This window comes from Chinchilla lanigera, unplaced genomic scaffold (genome assembly GCF_000276665.1).
Source record: "Chinchilla lanigera isolate Chin_1 unplaced genomic scaffold, ChiLan1.0 scaffold00025, whole genome shotgun sequence".
Lineage (NCBI taxonomy): Eukaryota > Metazoa > Chordata > Mammalia > Rodentia > Chinchillidae > Chinchilla > Chinchilla lanigera.
Genome location: NW_004955426.1, coordinates 19,425,051 through 19,439,808, shown reverse-complemented (window position 1 = coordinate 19,439,808; position 14,758 = coordinate 19,425,051). Strand labels below are relative to the sequence as shown.

At 39.7% G+C, this 14,758-nt stretch overlaps 1 protein-coding gene and 1 pseudogene across 1 annotated transcript in view; both read left to right on the top strand.

Annotated features, from left to right (window-relative positions):
* Adamts12 (ADAM metallopeptidase with thrombospondin type 1 motif, 12) overlaps positions 1-14,758 on the top strand; it is a 325,593-nt gene that overhangs the window by 32,072 nt on the left and 278,763 nt on the right. The window lies entirely within an intron of this gene.
* LOC102026891 lies at positions 11,669-13,543 on the top strand (annotated as a pseudogene).

The window sequence follows — 14,758 nt, the reverse complement described above, 5'->3', positions numbered from 1 at the left end:
CATGTTTCCATACTGTACTTATAACTGTTACATTTCTTAAAAGTGAATTTTCTGAAAGACCTGGCTCACCAGGAGATGTGTTTCTCTGGTTCAAAGTTGTAAGTAAGGTTTCTTTAATTTTCACCAGTGATCTATCTGTAAGAAGTATTTACTGAGTAACTCAGTGACTGGATTCAGCTATTCACTGTTGTTGACTTCTCTCCTTGGCTTTGTTATTATTGTATTCCCTGAATTCTTTTAAACTTTCTTTCATAAAATCATCATATGGTTAATGAAGCACCAACCAACAAAGCCCCTGCAGATGCTCAGAAGGTAATGGGAAGGTCTCCTTAGCTCAGGAATCCTATTCAGTGAGAAACAAAGGCATTCCTGCCCTTTGGGGTCAGATTCCTACAAGAAATGGATGCTTTTCAAGAATTTCTTGGTGGACCCAAGTGATCAGTTGTCAAAAGGATTTAATTTGTGTGGGTGTGGTGAGCAGAGTTCTTATGTTGCCTTTCTTCCCCTACAGATTTGGGATAGATAATTGAAAGCAGCACCTCACCACAGGTAGTTTAATGCAAGGGAAAGTACCTTGTCTCCCCATCCTTCACTACACCTCAGTCTTACACTCATTGTCTTGCTAATTTGGTCTCCAAAGTTCATTCCAAGTCCTTCTTTCCCTCAGAGCTGTTCACTCCCCCACTCTTGCCCAGGCCACCATCTCTAACGGGTCTCATCCCTCCATCTGAAACCTTCTGTACAGAACAGCCAGCATGACTGCAGAAAACACTGGGTCTTGTGTGATGCACTTAAGCCCATCTGGCAATCTTTTCGGTTGCTCTCAGTGACTGTGCATGACCTCCCTCTGTACACTCCTGCCTCCTGTTCTACCCACTGGTCCTTGTTCCTTTCCTCCTGGCCCTGGCTACCCTGCAGCTGCTTCAGCTGGAACAGGAGCATCCTGTACCTGCATCTGCTTCCTTCTGGGCCTTTTGTTCTTCGCTTCCTCAGCACTTCCCCGGAGAATCTTCTGAGAATACTCACTCACTCACTCACTTACTCACTCACTCACTCACTCACTCGCTTGCTCAATCTTGTCTCCTTAATTCTTTCCCAAACCACTTTCCACTTCTTTCCCGCACAGCACTTTCAACAGAATGTAATTTATTTTTCTTTGTTGTTTTCTCTGTTATAAATAGAAGGGCCTTCTCCCCCTCCAGGAGAGGATTCTGGTTTTGTTCACTCTTGTTTGTCCCTGTTAGAGCCTCAATACCTATTTAATGTTAAATAGATTTGTTGGGTGAATCTGTTTCCAGGCTCCCAGGAAGAATACTTGAGCTTTACACTTTCCTCTCAGAAATGTAATGTGCCAACACTATGTGATATTTTCATTTTTAAAAAGGATACTTGGGGAAGGCTGGTGCCAACGTTGTTAAGCAAATAAATGGGTGAATGGCGAGTGCATCACCTTTTGGAGAATGTCTGGCTTTTAGGGAGGGACATTTTCTAAGGGTGGAGGGACTTTCTGGGACTTTTTTTTGGGTACATATGCTACTGAAGTGAGCACACTTCTTGGGACCTTTCAAGCCGTTCCAGATTGGCACCAGTCCCTCCTCTAGGATGAAAGACTCCTGTTGTTTGTGGACACCCTTCCTTTTCCAGTCAACTACCACAGCAGACATGACCCAGGCCCTGGTATAACACCTGCCATAGTGATATCAGTAGAATATAAGTATTAGTGTTCTGTATTAACAGAAATTCCAGATTCTAAGATCTATATTCTGTGTTCTTGAGGGAATGATTTGTAATAGTTTGTGTGGAGAATGTAGACTTCAAGGAAACAAACAAACAAACAAACAAAACCAGGAGTATCTTTGCTGAGATTCTGGAGCATAAACTGCCTGTGTTTCTCATTTGGCTCATAGCATAAAATGCCTAAGTAGATGGATGGCTGCATATAAATGATAGAGATAGATAGATAGATAGATAGGTAGATAAACAGACTATGGATGGATGTTAACCTCAAATTGACTATAAATTCTATGAGGACAGAATATCTTACACTGCTCTGTATACAATTTCTCCAAGCTTTTTTTATCTCAGCTCTGGAATAAGGTTAACAGCAAATGTTTCTACCTTCCCATATATTAAAATCCTAACTGCAATGATGATGGTATTAAGAGGTGAGCCATTGGGAGGTGACTCATAAGGATGAAGTCTTCATGAATGGGAGACTCAGAGAGCTAGTGAGCCCCCTTCACTTTCTGCAGACCAAGCAAGAAGACCCCATCTCTGAATGGGTCCTTAGCAGACACTTCATCTATCAGCCTTTTGAGTTTGAATTTGCTATGCTCCAGAGCTGTGAGAAATAAATTTTTGTCATTTATAAATTATGCAGTGTATAACACTTTTCCAAAGCAGTCTGAAAGGAGTCAGCCGATACTACCAATTTTACAAAATTAGTATAATGATTAGAGATAATACCTGACAAGTCCTCTCCCAGCACTGTAGGTTCTAATTAAATGAAGCTAATATGAGGGTCAGACTGCATGGCCTTATTCTTTCAGTATTTCACAACTACTGTGGACTGCACTTGGGGACTGATAGAATATACATGGCCTCCTGTGCCTTTGGAGAACTTATGGTCCTGGGTATTTATGAGCTGGGGCTCTGGAGATGAGCTTGAACTCCAGTTCTAGCTGGGCTACTTATTATCTCTGCAGCCTTGGACAAGTAACTTCTCTGAGTCTATATCTTTGTGAAAAGTAGAATCAACTTCGTAGTTTGTCCTGAGGATTAAAGGAAGAATATTTTTAAATGTCTAGCTTTATTCCTGTGTTATGCAGAGCACTGGTATTTATATACTACTGATATTACTGAGCCAGGTATTATCTCAGGGCCAGGGCATCATCCTGCTTCCTTCTTACTCCCCCTCCTTGCCAAGTGCTACGACCCTTCACTGTCCCCAAGGCTGCCGGGTAGGTCGGAATCCATCTGGCTTTGCAACTGCAGACTTTTAACTTGTGACCTACATGTTTATTTTTTAGCAGGCATTTGAAAGAAGCATTTTAGGCCAACAGCAGCATAGTTGGAACACAGTTGGGACACAGTGTCCTAAACTTGCAAAAAACTGGTGACATCTGTCCTGAATTCATATTTGCCCAGAGAACTTGGGTGAAAGGTGAATGCGTGTTGGGGGTGAGTGTAAAAGAGACTGATCCAACTTTAGACCATGGACTGTGCCCTTTTGACTCTTCCAGTGTGGTTGCCAGGAAAAGGGAGGCCCCCAGCCTTCTGGGGTGCAAGCTGAGCTGACAAATGATCAAGGGTTCCTGCGTTTGGAGTAGGTCATTCCCTAATATGTACCTGGCAATTAGCTCATTTCTAAGAATGCAGCATTGAAGGAAACACTCGCTGGGCTACTCAAGAAAGTTAAAAATTTATTTTAAAATAATTTTTTCTGAATATAGAAAGAATATATTTTATTGTATAATATTTGAAATACAAAAATACTGAAGGAAAAAATGAAAAAATTTCCCTCCCCCTACAACCAAAACACTTTTGTGTATTTCATTCCTGCTATGGGCTGAATTGTGTCTCTCAAAGAATTAATGTTGAAGTACCCCTAGTATCATAGGAAGTAACCAGATTTGAATATAGCATCTTTAAAGGAGGTAATCAAAAGGTCTTTAATCCAATACGACTGGGGTCCCTGTAAGAAGGGAGAATTTGGATACAGACTTTTATGGAAGGAAGATGATATGAAACACAAAAAGATGACCATCTATAAATCAAGGAAGGGGACCAAAGACAGATTGTTCCCTTAGACTTTACAGGGAACCAACATTGCCTATACCTTGAACTTGGACTTCCAGTTTCCAGAATCATGAGGTAATAAATTTTTATTGCTTAAGCCACTCTGTCTGTGGTACTAGAAAACTAATAAAACCTTATTTTCTTTCATAAATGTATATAATTAATATCATGTATCATTTTATATATATATAGTTTTGAATCTTTATTTTTATTTACTATTTTATCATAAGCATTTTTTGCATATACTTTTTTTTCTGGCTAAAAAAATACTTTGTTAAACGCTTATGCTACTGTTTGACCATTCGACTGGGCTTGACTGCCTTTAGGAAAGATTTCACCAGTGAAGAATATTGTTATGGTTTCGGTCAAAAATGACCACAGAAGCTTTCTCCCAGGTGGGGCTTTCAGAAGGCAGTTGAATTCTAGGGGCAATATAGCTGGCATCTGGTCAGAAGAGGCAGGTTGCTTGTGGCTAGTCTGGACAAGGAGACCTCCTTCCCTCTCCTCTTTTCTCTCTCTCTGCTTCCTGGCCACTAGAAAGTGAGCAGTTTTTCCCTCACCCATAACTTTCCTCTATACCATCTCTGAGTTTAAACCTGCCAAACATGGATTGAAATTTCTTTAGTATGAGCCTAAAAATACCACTCATCCTTTAAGTTGTGAGTGTTAGATATTTTGTCCCAGCAGTGATGAAAATGAAATAAGGCAGTTTTAGAAAAAGCTTTTTTCTCTTACTGCTTTAGATCAACTTTCTACAGCAAGGCACTTAATGTCCTAACAGATATATCCCAATGCACTTTATATATTTGAATAATACAATTTGAGACATTTTAGCCAGAGTGTATTTGGGAGGAGTTTTTAGAAACATAAAAACCTTGAGTTGGTCTTTGAAAGGTGAGAATGAAATCACTCTTTCCTCAAAGAGAGGTGATACATACAACAAAGTTCTTGAGCTATTCTCACAAGTCAGCTGCTGAAAATTCATGTTGCAATCCGGGCCTGGTAGTGCACACCTGTAATCCCAGCACTTGGGAGGCAAAGGCAGGAAGATCATTGTGAGTTCAAGTGCCGCCTGGGCTGCAAAGTGAGCTCAAAGCCAGTCTGAACTTCATAGCGAGACCTTGTCTCAAAAAGACACACACACACACACACACAAAGAAAGAAAATTTATGTTGCAACAACTGTGCTTTCTGTGTCCTTGCTACCTAGTGGCTACTCAGTCACAGATCAGAAATGCTTGTTGGAACTTGGCCGTTGAGTGTACATCCAAATAAGCCATTTTGCATGCAGCTTAGGAACTAATAAATCTGAGTACTGCTCTAAAGTGTGAAGCATACATGGAACCCACTGGAACTTGAACATAAATTGTTTTCTGTCCTTTACCATCATACCATTGCTTTAGTCATCTTTTCCTACTCCCATTTTCTGATGCCCCATTGTGGTCTTTACCGCCCATGTTTATGGTACATTTGTGAAAGTCAGAAGGAATGAGTCTTACATTTATTTGATATAAGTGGAGGCAAAATATGAGTTACAGCTAAAGGAAGGAGAATCTAGCTCTTCTGTAACCATCATTTCAAATAAACTAATGTGCTGTTATCCTCAAACCAAGTGATGTGAAGGGAAAACACTATTAGTCCAATATTGAATGGAAATTCTCTTTCTGAGCATCTGCCATACCAGCTGGTAGAAGGGGCACACATGATGAATATTGTACAGTGTTTAGTGATTAACACATTTGCCCACAATCAGTTGAATGAAAATCAATTTAAATCTGAATACAAAAGGAGGAAATCATATTTTGTGTTTGAGAAATTCCAACTACATTGATTTTTTTAAATTAATTTTAAAAACAGTACTTTATTGAATGCTTTATTCACAGAAAAGAGTTTTAGTCTACAACAAATGTCAGATTAGACAGTAGAAACCAAATTTTTTAGTTTTTTATGTTGATGGAAGTTTCCTAAGAAATGAAGTAAGAGCTATAACTTATATTCTCATGTATAATTCTCTGTCTTAAAACGTTTCACATAATTATTCATGATACTAATACAATGACAGAAGAATCAGTCACTCTACTGAGTTACATTGTGTAACAGTAGTGAAAAAATGCAAAATCTAACAGAAATAACATTAAAGACTTTGCTACAACAGAAAATGAAAATTTGTTACTAAATGTGGATAAAATGGTAAAATACACTTATATGAGAATTTTACATGTTATGTTAAAGAATGTGTAGTAATCATGCAGTAAATGCCAAAAATCTGCATGCATTTCTGAAAACTTGGGGCTTCAGAGCAGAATCTGATCACCAAAACGTTAGTATAGCATTGTCTAACTTGAAGATGTATGCATTTAAGACTGTCCCATCATATCAGTTATGAAGCTCACTTCCTTTATAGTGAAAGTTAGGGCATGGGGCAAAATACTTGACAAAAATTCAACATTTGAGATTTGTCAAGGCAGGTAGTTTGGTGAAGTTTTTCTTACCGCGAAACTGTGTCCCATCAGTTCTACCTCTAATTAGCTGTATAGCTTTGAACAGGTTCACTCTCCTTTGAGCTTCAGTTACTTGATGAAAAAATGAGAAGAATGGATTAAATACTTTCTGAAGTCACTTTCAGCTCTGACTCTGTGATTCTCTTATGCTGACATAGAAATCCACATTGCGTTAAGTAAGAGTCAAATTAAGACTAATTATTAGGGTGGGAATAAGTTTCTACTAGGAAAGCTAGGCTGAAGTTGATAAAAATAATATTTCTAAAGAATTTAAATATTTTAAGTATTTAATTTATTTATTTGTTGTAATTTGTACCTTAACTATGAGAAACAGCAAAAGGATGAGTAGTAGCCACTAAAAGTTATTCTGAAAGATTTATTATGATGTTATTATTTAAGACTAGTTCAAGGCAATCTCATAGAGGAGTAAAAGGATATCAGGATAAAAATTAACATAACATTTATAATTATCTGTGATATGTATACTTATAAATAATTATAATTATCTGATGTTATAATTAACAGTTATGAATATGGATAGCAGAGGCTTTAAGATTTTGTCTCCTTATATTGTAAATTTAAATAGATGCATAGTGCTTATACTCAAAGGGTTTTTTCTTCTTCATAAAAGCTTCATTTATTTAAGTAACCCTTGCAATGCAAATAAATAACTGTTCATATAATGTAGATAAGGAAACCGAGACATGCTAAGCTTTTGAACATCAATGAAGTTCACACTGTGAGAAGCAACTTGTAAATGAATAAAAGTTCTATTCCTATCTAAATTCTATTCCTATCTAATTGCTCCAATCACCAACGTACATACCCTCCTACAGAGTCCCACATTTTCCGTTAGGAAAACAAATTGCACACCTCTTCCACTTGAACTTGCTAGACTGCTTTAGCACCAGCACTATAAACATGAAACCTGCAGTGGGCACTGCTTTCCCCAGAAGGGGAAGAATTGGACTTAGTACATGCACTGTACAGGAATCCTGTGAACCCTTGCCTCCCAGTAGTAAATCTCCTTTCCTTGTCATTCCTGGCAGGACTTTTCATGGGTGTCAGGATGACCTCTCTGCTTCTGGCTCCTACAGTGGCCTAAGCCACGGAGTAGGACTTTCATGACTGCCCCCGCCACTGGGAATTTTAGTCATGGGGAATTGGCTATTTGCCATCACGATATATTGTATTTTCTATGAAAGCAGTAGGGATAATAACTATAAAAACAGCCCACATAAAAGAGATAATTAAGAGTTCAGCTTAATTTCACCCTTTGTTCTTACAGTAATTAAGCAGCACAGTAAATGTGGGTTATGCAAGCTCTTCACTTGGGACTGTTGTCTATCACATGGTTTGAAGAGGCAGGAATCATCCACGATGTAGACCATCCAGAACATGAAAGCAGAACCTTTCAATTGGAAACAAAGATACACCTCCTGCTAGAAGTACTCAAAAGGCAATAAGCAAAATACTTGCTTTTTGTTGGCTGTTTGGATTAGTCAGTGAAGACCCTTTCATAGGAAAGTCACACTTCAGGCCACTGCTTTTCCTGTGCAGGTAAATCACCATCACCTAAGGGGCAGTGCAGCAGAGTGGTGTAGGGATGGTTTCTGGAGCCAGAATGCCTGGATTGAAATCTCAGTGCATCTCTTCCATGCATGACCTTGGATAAGATCATCAGTTCCATGTTATTCAATTGACCTTGTCTCTGACATGGAGATATAAATAGTAGCTATGTCACAGGGTGTGGATTCAATATCTGTTACATGATTAGAAGAGTATCTGAAACACAGCATATACTCTATATTGCTTTTCCCTGTTAGTGTGCACCATCCTCCCCTACTTCTGGATGTGCTATGTCAAGCTTTGGGTGTATTTGTACATAAAAGTTTGTCATTAATGAGGAGTCTGAAACACAGATGTGCCGGTTAACTTATATGTTAACTTGGCTGAATGAAAGACTTGTCAAGGTGATTGGATCATAGGACTGCTATACTTATGGATTTTTTAGTCCACTGATGTTTGCAGCTGAATATGATGTTAGGAGGTGTGGAGCCCTTTAGAAAGAGGTTGGTCATGGAGTTGTGCCTTCAGAGGGTGTATTTCTCAAGAGCTTGCTTTCCCTAAGCTCTGCTTTCTGGCTGTCATGAAGTGAGCAGGTTTGCTCCACCGTGCCTTTCTGCCACGATGTTTGTACCTTGGAACCAGCCGACCATAAATGGAACCTTCTGGAGCCAAGAGCCAAATTAAACCTATGTTTTAAGTTGCAGGTATTGGATACCAGCAATGGGAAAGGTAATCAGTACAGCAGCCATGATGAAAATCACTTCAAAAATAGAATGAATTCAGGGAAAAGAGGCATCAAATTAGAAAGGCAGATTGTATGTGTGTGTGTGTGTGTGTGTGTGTGTGTGTGTGTGTGTGTGTGTATTGGGGATTAAACCCAGGACCTTTATAGTGAACTATACCACCACCCCTTTTAAACAATTACTTTGAGATAGATTCTCACGAGGTGGTCCAGGCTGGGCTCAAAACTTGTGATCCCCTTGCCTTGGCCTCTCAGAGTGCTGGGATTATAGGCATGTGCCACTATGCAGTCTAAGTCCAAATTCTTTAACAAAGGTTTTCAAGTTGTATGAAGTCTCTGGCTGCTGGCTATTTTGTGTTGTACATCAACCAGCTGTTTTCTTGATAGGCTGCCTATTTTATCATTTTCTTCTCTTTCACGTATAAACATCCTCAAATAGTTGAAGCTTATACAAAACGATGATGCTGATCCAATTTGTATCCTAGTCCCTTTCTGTTGTCCTAGTCCCTTTCCCCCATTCATTCTTCATGTCTCTTCTTCCCTCTACCCTTCCAGAGGTTCCAGTTGTACCCTGGGTCATTTCACTGTTATTACATAGCCTTCATCTTCTTTCCAAAGCTTGTCCAACTTTTTTATACAATCCCTTTTCCTACAGGGTGGCCAGAAATAGTAGCATCATCTACACCTTGGATTTCCCTTATGTCTAATAACCTTGACCTTTTTTTCAATCTACATTGTCTTGCTCACCTTCCATCTGGTGTCACAGTTCTGGATTCTAACAATTTATGGAATAGAAGGGATAGGTTGATAAAGAAGGTTATGGAGAATGCTCTCTGAACGTCACTGAGATGATCTGCGGATATTTGAGGAAAGCTGTTTGTTGTTGGAGCAGGACTGGAAAGGACTCTTCTTAATGGAGGCTTTGTACTTGCTGACCTTATCTGCTTAGTTCAGTAAGATTTGTTCTTGGATCTAAAGGGAAATTATTTCCAGGGAATGAGTCCAGTGGAACAGAGAGCCCCATGGAACAACATGCCCTTAGAGAAATTAATTATTAAGACACATGGGAGTTAAAAAACGTCAGGAGCAGCCCAAAGGCCAATGAAGATCCTCCTTCTGTATAGTTCCTGGGAAATCATTTCTGAAATTTCAGGTCTAATTAGAGGTTGAAGGGACAGCAATAGTTGGCACAGAATTGTATGGTTCTTGGGAAAGGTGGGAAGAAAAATAAAACCTTCTCTTAAACATTTACAAGAGATTAGTGAGTTTAAAGTACAGTAGGTGATGAAATATCATATCTAGTTTGAGCCCTGCTAATCAAGCAAGTCAGGGTGCCACATTCCTGACACTGAGTCCTGCAGCAGCCCCAACACTTTTTCCTCTTGGTATTACTCTTGTTTCTCCTCTTGTGTGGGTGTGGGGAGACTCAGCTCATGGGCTTAATCCTTTTAATAGTGCTTTCCCATCATTGGAATGCTGGGCATAGTGAACTGTGCTATTTATCTCAATGAACTTCAGTTATTTTGGAATGAAAATGATCTTAAGGGGGAGTGGGTGTGTGCTGGAGCAGAACACACCCAGAGCACTGGTTCATGTCAGGACTTTCATGGTGTTCACCAGCATGGCCCTGCTGTCTCTCTTCCACATGGAAAGGTAATCTAATCTTTGATAGAAGATAAATCAGAGATTAGTAACTATAATGTAGAAGCCAAAGAGGATGTTCAAGATAATATAGTGAGACAGTCGCTTTTTCTTACCTTTTTTTCACCAATAAGATCTTGAGTCACTGCAGCATACCCTGTCTCAGAGAACAGAGGGGTCACTTTGGCTTCCTGGCTCAATCCACATCTCATTTTTCATATTACCACTGTAGGGCTATCTACTGAGCTGGTGGTGTCAAGACAATATTTCAAAATATGAAGAAAAATAAAACTAGAACTGACACAAATGTGAACCCTAAGTGTATTTAAGGACTGAAATGTGGAGTAAGAGTGTGAAGCCAATAGAAGAAAATGGAGATTAATGCTTTAGTGACTTAGTAGGAATACCGTATTTCTTAATAAAGACTCCAATAAAGCATAAAATAAAATAAAACATTGTAAAATTTGATAGATAGCAGAACAGTATGGTGTATAAAAAATACAAAGACCTTCAGACATCAATAAGAAAATAATGAGAGACCTAGTAAAAAAAAAGTATGTGAGTGGGCAATTGACAGAAAAGGAATTTATCTCATTGGACCTTGATAATTAAGCCAAATGGTTAATGTTTATTGTGAATAAATTATTATAATTTATGTGAATACTCACACTGATTAATAGTAATACAAATTAAAAGAACTAGATGATACCTCTTACCTGGGAGATTGACAAGAATTAAGAAATTATTAATGTCAAATCTCAGCAAAGATGGAAAACAGTAGCCGTTGCACTGCCAGAAGAGTTTCCTGGTTGTGACCATTTCAGAGAGAAACCTGAGAGCTACATAGTTAAATTAGGGATTCACATAATCTGCAACCTAATCATCCTATTCCTGGGTATATTAGGTGTGGTTGAAAAATACAGTGAATGTTTACATTTTTAAAAGTTTATTACAGTAAAAGATCCGTTATCATTAATCACCTTCAAAATACTCCCCTTTGCTTCACATGCATCTATGCCATCGTGCTTGACACTTTCTGAAGCAGTTCTGAAAGTTCTCTTTCCTTGAGTGTCTTTGGTTACACCATCACATTCCTGTATGTCTTGAATCAATTCATAATATTTACCTTTCATGCTCATTTTGACTTTGGAGAGGAGCCAAAAATTGCATAGTACCAGACCCAGTCAATAATGTAGACTAAAACACGCTGTTATGCTTTTACAAGCTTGCCTTCCTGTTGGATGTGGGAGCAGATGGGAGCAATATTCACATTTTGATCACACCTCCTAAAGCCATGAAAGGGCACTTCCAGAACCGCTTCAGAAAGTGGCAAAATGATGGGATAAGTGTGCGTAAATCAAGGATGAATATTTTGAGCGGATTAAGGACCCTTTTGTTTCTTTCATTATAATAATTTTCTTTTCAACTTCACAATGTCTGGAGCCCTTGATGTCCTGTAAATCAAGGAGGAGGAGGTCCTCAATTTCCTTGCTGCAGGAACCCACTTAGGTGGTGCCAACCTGGATTTCCAGATGGATCAATATATCTACAAAAGGAAAAGTGATGAATCTACATCATAAATCTGAAGCGGACTTGGGAGAAACTTCTGCTGGCAGCTCGAGCCATAGTCGACATTGAAAACCCTGCTGACGTCAGCGTCATATCCTAGTTTGCCGCCACTGCTGGAGCCACTCCTATGGCTGGCCGCTTCACTCCTGGGACCTTCACTAACCAGATCCAGGCAGCCTTCCGAGAGCCACGTCTTCTGGTGGTTACGGACCCCAGGGCTGACCACAACCCCTCATGGAGGCATCGTATGTCAGTCTGCCGAGCATTGCTCTGTGCAACAGGGATTCTCCTCTGCGCTGTGTGGACATTGCCATCTCGTGCAACAATAAAGGAGCTCAATCAGGGGGTCTGAAGTGGCGATACTGGCCCAGGAAGTGCTGCACATGTGTGGCACCATCTCCCATGAACACCCATGGGAAGTCATGTCAGATCTCTACATCTACAGGGACCCTGAAAAGGTTGAAAAAGAAGAGCAGGCTGCTGCTGAAAAGGCTGTGACCAAGGAGAAATTTCAGGGTAAATGGACGGCACCAGCTCCCGAGTTCATTGCTGCTCAGCCAGAGGCTGCAGACTGGTCTGAAGGTGTGCAGGTGCCCTCTGCACCTATTCAGCAGGTCCCTACCCAAGACTGGAGTGCGCAGCCGGCCACAAAGACTGGTCTGCAGCCCCCACTGCACAGGCCACTGAGTGGGTGGGAACCACCACCGAGTGGTCTTGAGCTGTTCTGCAGACACTTAAGCAAAATGGAAATGAGGATGACAGAAAAGAAAACACCAATTTCTAAAAAAAAAAAAAAAAAAAGTTTAAACTCACTATATACTTTGATTATCCCTAGTATGCTGTGGAGGAATTTTCAGACAATACAGAAGCAGACATCTATGAGGAATGCTTGTTATGGGGCTGATTTTGGTACCTGAAATGAAGGGCTTATTTACAAAAATGTAGTGAATACATATAATAGTATAGTTAGAAGAAACTCATGAGACATGCACAGCAAATGGATATGTATTAACAAGATATATGCAAATTTTAAAAATGGTCAATAAATAGCATGGCATTTATGGTGCAACTCCATTGATGTAAATTAAAATAAAACAAGAATGTGTACTTCACATATTTTTCCAAGGACACCCCCAAATTCCATGATGCTGTGCCATTAGAGCACTTTGCTTGCTGGTAAAGGGCAATAAGTGGGAGAGTGAGGTGAGAAGGAAATTTTCCCAGGTAATAGGTTTCATTGTTATGTAATAAATGACCACAAACTGAGCAACTTTGGAATAATACTCACTTATTAGGACACAGTTGTAGCAGGCAGAAAGGTGGCACAACCTGTCTGGTTCCCTGCTCACAGTTGCACAGGCTGAAATCAAGGTGTCAGACAGACGGAATCTCCTCTGGAGACAAGGGGAGAAATCTGTATCTCAGCTCAGTGTCTGAAAGCTGTAGGACTGAGTTCCCTCTTTCCTTAAGGCACTAAGCCAAGGGTACCATCAGCTCCCAAAGGCTGGCTGCATTCCTTGCTACTGAATTCCCTTCTCACTTCAAGCCAGCAGTAGCATATCCGCTCCTTTTATGCTTCTGTTTGTTGACCTCTTCCCCTGTGACCACAGTACAGTAGTTTTAAAGGGTTCCTGTGATTACATCATGGCCACTCACCCCAGTCACCACTTTAAAATCAACTAATTTTGGACCTTCATTGATCAGCACAATTCTTTCACAGCAGTACCTAGATTAGTGCTCCATTGAATAATAGGGAAACGTGCCATACCAGGGACTAAGACTCTTGAAACCATCTCAGAAGTCTGCCTCCCATAGTGTCAATGTCTTGAGTCCTAGGCAAGGGTTTTACATGGATTTGTGTATTGGTGTGTTGAAGTAAAAATTCCTAACCTGCAAAGATCTTATATTCATTTTAAATCTTGACTTGGTCTGGAAATGAATATGTCATCCTATATACCATGAGAAATTTGCTACTGTGTTGAATATAATAAGCAAGAGGCAATTCTTCCTACAGAGGAAGCAATTTAGGCTTATCTAGCTAAAGTCAGTGTTCCAATCACTACAAAAACATCTCGTTCTGCTGGGTGACTCGACCTCACCAGGCAGCCTCATCAGTTCTTCAAAGCTTGCCAAGTATGGCAGGTACACTCTAGCAGGATGGATTGATGTCATTCACCACTGCCTCTAAAGAATAGCTTTTCAGTTATGTTTCCCTAGTGATTGTTTCCCTATTTTGGGATGTCTAGCCTACTTCAGTATCAACTACTGGTGCTGTTCTTTGCTTACTGGTACTGTACTTGCGATTACCTGAATGCAGAAGAGAGATCCTGCCTGAGATGTCAGAATTTTTTGATGAATCACTCTCAAGAGTTATCAGTCAGGTGCTATATCTGCCCATCTCTTTTTCTTCAAAGTTCTCTTTTTGGCAACACACTGAGTACGAAATATGAAATAAAGGAAATATTTCAAGAAGCCAGAGTGATCGGAGGATCTATCTGTATATCTCCACTTATTTAACTAAGGATATCAGGAAATTTAGTTATCCTGTGTTATTGCTACTAGCAGGTTTTCTGGCTTTCTAGAAAATATGTGAGAATAAAAAGGCCCATGACAAAGAAAAAGCCATCTGTCAGTCAGACTTTAAACTTCATGTTGTCATACGTACATAATCTTGTAGATTGTTCTTGCAGCAATAGTAAGGGATTTAAGGAATACCTACATGAGTGTGTAGTGTGATTTTTTAAAATGTAAATGGCCAGAAGGTATTTCAGGCTCTGCAGCTATGCAGTCCTTATCATAGAATAAACATTTCTGGCTTGCAAACATTTCTGGCCATGCAGTGCCTGTCTGAGAATAAAGATTTCAGGCTCTTCGGCCTTGCAGTTCCTGTCACAACTACTCTCCTGTTGTGGTGTGAAAGCAACCATAGACGAGATGTA